Genomic DNA, 9881 nt, shown 5'->3' on the forward strand with positions numbered 1-9881 from the left:
TCACAATAAAAAATGGGGTGCGGGCGCAACTAGTTGCAAATGAGAGTTTTCCCCATGCACGCTACTTACTCCAGCGCTGATATCGTGATTTAATATTCGTGCCGTGGTACTTCATCAAGGTTCATCGTGTTTTAGCGATACTGTACTATCCCGCACGCCACATAGAAAGACAACCGCAAGAGTGCTGTGGGAAACTGACGAGGCTTCTTGACCTCGCGATAGGCTCAGTTTGCGGTGAGTTGAAACAGCACCGCTAACAAATCTTTGATATCCCGATGCATCCTATATCCATGAAAGGTCACAGCAGCCAAATTGTTCAGTTTCATGTGTTGTTGTGACTTGTGAGCTGCTACATACTGCACCTTCGCTAGCTGATCTGCGACGCGGGCCGTGAACCAACATGCGTATATATGGTGGCAATCAAGTGAAAAAGGACAGTTCTTAATTGTCACCCACCCATCCGTTCATGGGCAGGTTGGGGGTTGGGGGTTGGTGGACATACTCGAATTTGGTTTACAACAAATCTTGAATTTGGTGCTCTTGCCCGGTCACATGGCATATATTAGGGCTAGGGAAATATCCTAGCGTAGGACTCGATAAAACACAAAATAATTCGTCCAAGATAAACCCAAGGAAGTAAAACATAATAGTTATTTTCTTCAAACAGAACACTTATAGTCAATCACTTGAACAATTATTATGACTTTAAAATTCTAGATTAGAATCGCAGCAGTTCCATGGCCACTATAGTAGTTAACTCAAGCTGAAAGTACAACTCCCGGTTTTTCTCTAGAACATAGTGCATGCTTTCTTACCAATCAGCTTCCATGTCAAAAAGTTCCAAGAGTTGCATCAAAAGGCATACATTGTTTTCAACCTTGTTTGACAATTAAACGTGAAATTGTTGGAATTGTGAGCATCAAATTCTCTCTATCTCTCTATCTCTCTCTCTCTCTCTCTCTCTCTCTCTCTCTCTCTCTCTCTCTCTCTCTCTCTCAAATAAGTTGAGGGGCGTTTTAGGTCAATACGGAATCCTCAACCAAAGGGTGCTGCAAGATGATGACCTAATGGCCCAGAAGGCCCTAAGCCATGACCCAGGCGGAGGTCGTGCCCTAGGTGCTCCCGGGCACCTCATTTCGGTCTCTCGAGTAGTTCTAGGGTATGTCGCCTTCATTTTTTATGCAAACTTTTGTTGCATTTTCCATATTTATCTAGGTTTTAGAAGGTTCCAGAAGCATCAAAATATGAAAAGAAGGATTTCGTAATTTCTGGAATTGCATAACAAAATAATCGGATTTGGCAGTGTCGGAGGACGGACAATTTTTTTTGTTGTGGCCAAATCCATAGCATCACATGAAAAATACTTAAGTGCACATAAAGTATGTGAATCAACATGAGATAGTAACTATAACATGCTCACCTGTACATAATAAGAACAAACTAGGATTAAAAAAAATACATCGGTAACAAAATGGAAATTTACACAATTTATTTAAAATATAGAGTCAACCTGTCAAAGAAAGATGAAATAGTATTCATAATTAATTTATACAAGGCAGAACAGATGAAAGAGAAGACACTAGGAAAAAGGGGCTTACCACTTAAGCACCAATTGGGTGTAGGAGAACGAGGAGGTTGAATTTGCCGCGTTTTAGTAGCTAAAAAGTATTTCTTCACTTCACCTAGATCAAGTCCCTTGAATATATCTCACTCGATGTAGCACACCATAATGCATCTGGAAGTATACCTCCCAGTTTTTTCCTAGACCATAATTCATGCTAGAGGAGAGTTGATTTTCAACACCTTGAGGATAAAATGGCTGGAAAAAACTGGGAGACGTTTTTCCTAGACCATAATACATTAACATGGCCGGCCGCACGTACCGCCCTAGTCAAATCCGTGCTACCATCTCAAGTTATCTACCACTTGACCCCCCTCATTTGCCCGTAGGATGTGCTAAACAACATGAAGAAAATTGAGCGTGGGAGGGAATATGCAATGTCAATTGGGTTTGCCGCCCAAAGGATCTTCATGGCCTTGGTGTGTTATGCATTGAAAAATTTGCAAGAGCTCTTCAATTGCGATTACCGGATTACCTTGGTTAGAATGGAAGGAATTATCAAAAAAAAGAATGGGTGTCCATGTAAAAACCTTGCATGGAGGAGGATATGCACACTGTTTATGCCGCTACCACGATCAAGGTAGGTAATTGTGGTAATATTCCTTTTTTAGGATGCACCTTAGCTCAACGGGCAAAACCTAGCAACGCTGTAGGAACAGAGGAATGATCTGAAACATTAGTATATACGATCTGATGGTCCAGAGTGTCTAGTCATTGTGATAGCTCCTAGGTCGTGTTTCTTCATATGCTCTCCAAAATAAGGAACTGGACCATCAAGAGGGTATGCATGTGAATACTTTTTTTTTGAAATAGAAGGTGGTATTCCATTAGAGTGACACGTGACGGGTACAAATTGCATACAGGTCCTTAACAACACTCGCCCTAAAGAACCTAGAATTAGAGGATAAGGCCTACAAATTTACAAAACACACCCCAGAATAAAAGCTGAAAAAGAAATCAGGTCCTGGAGCGCCACCGCCACCGCTCGCCGGCATCCTCAAAGCGTCGCCGCCAAGGAATGGAGAGAAGCTGCTCGAACTCTTCCTTCCGGCGAGAACCCACCTCTGCTGGCTACCTCCAAGCCACCGGGAACGAATCACTTGGCAACGAGAAGGCGTCGAGCTCCAATAGGGACAGGGAGAAACCTCCGACTCGGACGTTGAGAAACAGCCGCCTTGCCGGCTGTAGATCGCAGAAGACATGGTGCCGGCTACGTAGTTGCGCTTGACGAAGAACCACCAAAGATAGAGCTGGTGCCGCCTGGTCGAAAACACCACACCGCCTCCTCTTTTCCCCTCGCCACCATGGCTGGACAGAGAAAGAGATAGGGCTATGCAGCCCTTCAGCAGATAGCACCAGCTAGCCCTACTGGCTCCAATCTTTGCACGGGAAGGCAAGGCAGTTCCCCCCTCACCACCATGGCCGGCCAGGGAACAAACCTTGCTTAGATCTTGAGCACCGCCGTGCTTCTCCCCCCTGCCGCCACGACCAGCCAGGAGGAGCAGCAGTCACCACACACCTGCAAAGAAGAAAGCACCTACTTGGCCCTCTATTGAAGGAGATTCCTGGAGCATAAGGCCCGTCGCGGTTGCTCCCACCATTGGAGCTCGCCGCCGCCAAGCCACCACCAGAGACACCAGATCCTAGCCGGAGATCCAGATGCCAAACTCCAAAAACCCGGCATACAACCGAAAAACCTACTCCTACACCTAAGATCTACTCCGGCGCCTTCTCCTCTCCATCTCCGGCCGGCTATTCCGGCGGAGAGGAGGAAGGAGCGGCCCGGTTTGGATAAGGAGGAGAGCACCTACTGTAGCTAACCGAGAGCGGGGGAGGGGGGAAATGGGACGACCAACTTGGTGCATTGCATGGGAATACATGGGTCGCAAAAATCAACTTGACCGAGGAGTTCCTTCTTGCTCACGTGGAACAATTTGTTAACCTTTAAAGTTCATATTCAACTTAAAAATATGATGAAATTATTTGAAATCTATCCGCGGATGATCAATATTCAGCTGCCTGAGCGTACAAAATACATGCTCCTTGATAGTGCGCCGAGTTTGTTTTCAGAGGACGCAGCCTTGAATGCTGAAGCTTGACATGATACCATAGAAAAGGAGAGGGAGAGAGGACGTGAGAGTGTGATGCATACGCGCGCCTGATGCGGCAATACGTCTCTACGAAGTGTGCAAAAAAGAATAGCTGGCCATCATCAGGGTAGCCGCTCTTTATTTCATAGAGGACGCATCATTGAATTTGAATGGTGAAGCACTGAAGCGTTCGTGCTTACTATGTGAACATGTCGAAAAACCCTTGTGTTAGATGTATATATCTGTCTATTATAGTTTCCCCATATGTTACGGGGCTTTCTGCATATGTGCACCTGTACATGTACTATATATTGTGGCCTTTAGCCCCTGGTAATACAACAAGCATATTGCCTAACATGGTATCAGAGCAAAAATTGATCCTCTAAATTCCCCGTCCGATGTTGCTTGTTCCGTCATCCGTCCCGTCCCTCGTTCTCGATCGACTCCTCCGATCGACTGCTTCCGATCTACTGCTCCGCTCCTCTGCTCGATCTCCCCGACGCCCGCCAGGCCCGCCCGACGCCCTCGATCCCGTGGTGTAGAGGCTCGATCTCCGCTCCCGTGGCGTAGGATCTCCTCGCAGCGCCCGACGCCCTCGATCCCGCCCGACGCCCTCGATCTCCCCAGGGGCTTCCGATTCTCTCCCGATTCAGCCTGCCCCGCCCGCCCTGCCTGCCCCGTGGCGCCGGGATTCGATCCGCGTGGCCGCCCCGACGCCGTCTGCCCCTACGCGTAGCCGCCCCGACCCATGCCCGTCTGCTCTCCGCTTCGATGTGTCGCCAGTTTGGGCCGCCTGCTCTTCTCGCCGCCAGGCCTCCCTGATCTGGGCCGCCAGCTTCGCTCCCGATTGGGCCTGTTCCGGTCTCTCAGTTGATTTCAATCTGAGGTAAAAAAAAATTCAAAAAAAAAAATAAAAAAAAACGGTCGTATGTTGTTGTTATCCGATGTCTTCTTCCGCTGATCCGGCCTTATCTTTGGGCCTCCCTTCGGTACTTGGTATTTGTCCACTGCCTCAGTGTATGACGGCTAGCCATTCTTCGTCGCCGTTTGCGGCCTCTTCACGCGGCTCTGCCCGCGCTTCACCGACTTCGTCTACGTCGGCCTGCCGCTCTACATCGACTTTTGCGACCTCTTTCCGCGGTTATGGCCGCGCTTCGTCGACTCCGTCTACGTCGGCCAGCCGCTCTACATCGACTTTCGCGGCCTCTTCACGTGGTTATGACCGCGCTTTGCCGACTCTGTCTTCATCGGCGTGTTCCTCTCCGTCGCCCCCTTTGGTGGCCTCTGCACGTGTGGGTGATAGCTCCTCGTCGGCACCTGATTGTACATCGACCTCTCCAGTCGCGCCCCTCTCTGCGCATGAGATAGCGCAGCTTCACTGCCTGCTTGATGCTTCGGATTCCAGTTTACGTCAGCAGCCTTGCGGTCCGAGTCTCCGCCCTCGTCCTCATTGCACCTACTGTGGCAAGGTTGGCCACACTTTCTCCACCTGCTGGACGCGGGATCCCAGTTTACGTCAGCAGTTCCAGGATCGTCGCCAGGCTGGCTCTTCGAGATCTTCTCGCAGTTGCACTCTCTGATCAGGACATTCTCGGGGTCTTTGTGGTCCGCTCGCTACTACGTGACTCTTCCTCGCCGGGCGCCGCCGGGTTCCGTGGATCGGCTCTTCTGGCACTGCGCAACCACTACTTTCTACACAGTCAGGTACGCCCCCGTGGTATCTGGATTCTGGAGCTTCCTTTCATATGACCTCTGAGTATTCTATTCTGTCTGCTCTTCGGTCTCTTATTTCTCATGTCCGTGTTATCACGGCTGATGGTACCTCTATTCTTGTGTCTAGTAGAGGCACCCTTTCTACTCCCTCTTTCTCTGTCCCTGATGTTTCTCATGTTCCTCGCCTTCAGATGAACCTTTTCTCTGCTAGCCAGCTCACCGATTCCGGTTGTCGCGTCATTCTTGACGCCGAGTCTTGTGCGGTTCAGGATCGTCGCACACAGGCCCCGGTTGGAGCTGGCCCTCGTAGCCGTCGGTCTCCGGGGCTTTGGGAGTTAGGATCGGCTTCGTGTTCCTTCCGCTGCCACTCCATCTCGCCAGCTTCTCCTCCGGTTGTTGCCTCTGTCACCAGCTCTTTTCAGCAGTGGCATCATCGTCTTGGTCACCTTTGTGACTCTCGCCTGTCGTCTTTGGTTCATCGTGGCCTTCTGGTGTCTGTCTCTGGAGATGGGTCGTTACACGGTCAGGGTTGTAGGTTAGCCAAACAGATTCAACTTCCATATCCTACTAGTGTGTCTGTATCTCAGCGACCGTTCGATTTAGTCCATTCAGATGTTTGGGGTCCGGCTCCCTTCGCTTCGAAAGGGGGCCATCGATACTATATCTTATTCATTGATGATTTTTCACGGTACACCTGGGTGTTTTTCATGCGCTCTCGCCGTGAGGTGCTCTCTATTTATCAGCGTTTTGCGGCCATGGTCCGCACTCAGTATTCCTCACCCATTCGCGTGTTCCGTGTTGATTCTGCTGGTGAGTATATCTCCTAGCACCTTCGTGGTGTCCTTGCTGAGGAGGGCACCCTCGCTCAGTTTTCTTGTCCCGGCGCGCATGCTCAAAATGGCGTCGCCGACCGTAAGCATCGTCATCTTCTTGAGACCACCCGTGCTATGATGATTGCTTCTTCTCTTCCGCCACATTTCTGGGCTAAAGTTGTCGCTACGTCGGCCCACCTAATTAACATTCAGCCTTCCGCTGCCCTACAGGGTGGCATTCCTCTCGAGCGTCTCTCTAGTGTTTCTCCAGACTACTCGACTCTCCGTTCATTTGGTTGCGTCTGCTATGTTCTTCTGCTTCCTCGTGAACACACCAAACTGACCGCTCAGTCTGTTGAGTGTGTTTTTCTCGGATACAGTGATGAGCATAAGGGCTATCGCTGTTGGGACCCCGTTGGTCGTCGGATGCGCATCTCTCGTGACGTCACGTTTGATGAGACGCGTCCCTTCTATCCTCGCCCCACCTCGGGTACTTACCCGGTGGATGATATCTCTTTTCTTCTTTTTTTCTGGATGCACCCCCTGCTGTCCCTCCTCCCATCCCTCCTACTTCTGATGCGCCCCCTTCGGCGCCATCCTCTCGTTCGTCTAGTCCACCTAGTACTCCTCGTTCTCCGGCTTCGGCTCCTTCCGATGTTGCACCTGCATTCAATCAGGGACTATGTACTCCGATATGTCCGAGAGTTCCATTGTTTGATTGGGAATTATTTATTCTCTCTCATGTCTACTTGCTTGGTCTTCGTTTCGGGATGGATTTCTGGCGATGTTTGATCTACACTATACCACAACACTTGATCCCAAACAGACAAGTTAGTCGGGATTCGGGAAAGCAGGTTTCACCATCAGCTAGCGGACTTTTTCTTTCTGTAATTCTTCTTTCATATTTTAGTTGTGTACATCTGTTGCTCTCATGTCTACTTGCTTGGTCGGCGTTGTTGCAGAAGCTGGATGTAATTGATTTTTCGATAAAGGGAATATATTTATATCAAAAAGATACCAATTACACCCAGCCTCTGCAAAAACGCACCACTCTAATGGCACTACGGATGCACACAGCCAAAACGGAAAAGAAAACTAAGAAACAAAAGTCCCGCTACAGTATCTAGGGTCTAACAGCAATACATCCACCGCCAAGACAACACCTGAAATACAGACTCTCCAAAAACGACGCCTCCAAGAAGGGAACAGTGCTCTAACACCGTCGTCGCCCGATCAACGATCTTAGGTTTTCTGTTGCTGTCAAAAACCCACCGGCGAGTAGCGACGGGCAACACCGTAGAGCCGGGAGGCTTCCAGGACTGCGGTGGACCCTGGTCCCTCGGGCGACGGCCCGCAATGCCTTCTGGCACACGTCCTGGTGCTTACGAGGGCGTGCCACCTGACCTATACCTGGTCAGGAAGGTGATGGATTGCTTCGACTAGTTTCATGCATGGCAAACACGTAAACATTGAATACGAGCCCCGATTGGCTCTTAAGTTGTTCTGTGGATCGGCTCAAAGAGCCGATTGCCCCATGGTTCACGTTAGATTTATAATGACATGGGGATCATGCTTTATCAATATCAAGCTAAACTAACCTACGATAGTCTAGGGTTTTCACCGTATAATCGGAACATCCTATGCGTAGTTGAGCCTAGCAAATACGTAAGATGATGGAAAACCAGCCCTAAAGAGGCCTAAAAACCAACGTGAAGTTGATCCCCGGAACAATCCCTCTAGAGCTTAATAAACCACGCCTTACGCACTACCGGATCGTTCAACCCGTTTATAAGGCCTAACCATACGGATATCAAACCAATCCTTGAAGAACAAGGAGCAACTATAACGGATTAGATCTACCAAATAAAGAACAAGCAAGATGCTGCCCTTACACCTAACATAGGGGTAAGGGCAGCTAGATATCGAGGGGCAGCGTAGCTAAACAAGTACATCGTGAAAGCATCGACGTCAACCCCAAAACACCTAAGATAAGGGTGTTTCTCGCCATCAAAAAGGCTTCAACGACGAGCAACACCAATAACGAATAAACTGACATCGCCTAGATCGCAAGATGCGATCTAGGCAGCATGTTGCTTACCCGGGAGAAACCCTCGAAACAAGGGGTGGCGATGCGCCTAGATTGATTTGTTGTGAACGTGATCGTCCTCCTTTCTCAATAACCCTAGATACATATTTATAGTCCGTAGACTTTCTAACTTGGGAATAAACCCAACCGTGTACGAGCTAAACTCTATCTCTTAATTCTAACCGACACGTAACCTACTATAATTTACAGATACACGGACAATCTTGCCCAAACTTCTTGTACAAGGCCGGTTCGGGAATATTTTCCGTGCATATCCTCTAAGCCCATTTAATCACGGCCCATCTCCAGACTTGGTTAAATTCTGGTGATAACACATGCCCCCCTGGTTTTGGCAATGATAATTTCAAAACCACTCTGTTTTTTCTGCTTCGTAGGGTCACGTCGTGGAAGAGCAGAACCGTCGCAGTATCCATCATCATGATGCGTTGCCTTCTCAACTTCTCTGCACGATTTGACAGTTCTTTGGCACCACTTCCTCGGAAACCGCCGCAACATTAAATCCCTACTATATCCCCATTATTTAACCGCGCCGAGCAGTTCGCCTCTTCATCCTCCTGCTGCGTATTAGCCGTCGGCAAAAAAACCCCCTTCCTCTGCAGCCATGTCTTCCTCTTCCTCCTCTGCCTCTTCCGGCCTTTCCTTCGGCTCCTCCTCCTCCAGCGAACTAGAGCCGGAGGTCAATCTGATGGCCATCTACGAGGCTCTCGCCCCCGAGTACTGGGACGCGAGGGATTGGGACTCTTCCATCGAGTCAGAGGACGACGAGCCCCTCACCGACGGAGAAGAAGACCTCCAGTTCCTCATTGACGGAGAGCTGGAGGCAGCAAGCGACGACGACCTCTTCTCATGGGAGACGGACCTCTCCTCCGACGAAGAGGAAGAAGAAGCGGAGGAGGACTCTTCCTCCTCCTCCGAGGAGTACCCACCGGCCAAGCGCTTCCGCGCTGGGTCGGATGACGATGACGATGACAACGACGAGGAGGATGAATCCCCCGCCGGCGGCTTCATCAGCAGTGACGAGGACGCCGCCGGCAGCAGTGCTGACAGCGGCGAGGACGGCGACGATGAGGGCAGCGACGGTCCTTAGATTAGGGAGTAGTGAAGGGCCAGTAGTGGTAGTGCATTAGGCATCGGATGATCCTTTTGAGAGCCATTGGTTCTTCCTTGTAAGATCTTTCTGTTAATCAATGAAGAATGTTCCTCCAATTTGGTTTTCCAATTGTCCAACTCTAATCATTTCGATTGCCAAAGTAGGTCAACGCACCAAGAACCGATAGCAGCGTATCGGTCTTCCACCATAGACGCCCATACGGCCCAAATCAATGACCTAATTAGACAGATTCAAGTAAACATTCCTCAATTCAGACTGTAACTTGATACCTACTCATAATATTTTGTAGCTCTAGAGTCGATGGCTGCGCATCGGCTGTTTTGTTCTTAAGTCGATGACCGTGCATCGGCTCTTGCTTTGCACATATATTTCTTTTTATCGGCCGATTTCATACATCGGCCCCCATATTCCACTGCTCAAGTTGATG

The sequence above is a fragment of the Lolium rigidum genome, unplaced genomic scaffold (genome assembly GCF_022539505.1).
Source record: "Lolium rigidum isolate FL_2022 unplaced genomic scaffold, APGP_CSIRO_Lrig_0.1 contig_42439_1, whole genome shotgun sequence".
In the NCBI taxonomy this organism is placed as follows: Eukaryota; Viridiplantae; Streptophyta; class Magnoliopsida; order Poales; family Poaceae; genus Lolium; species Lolium rigidum.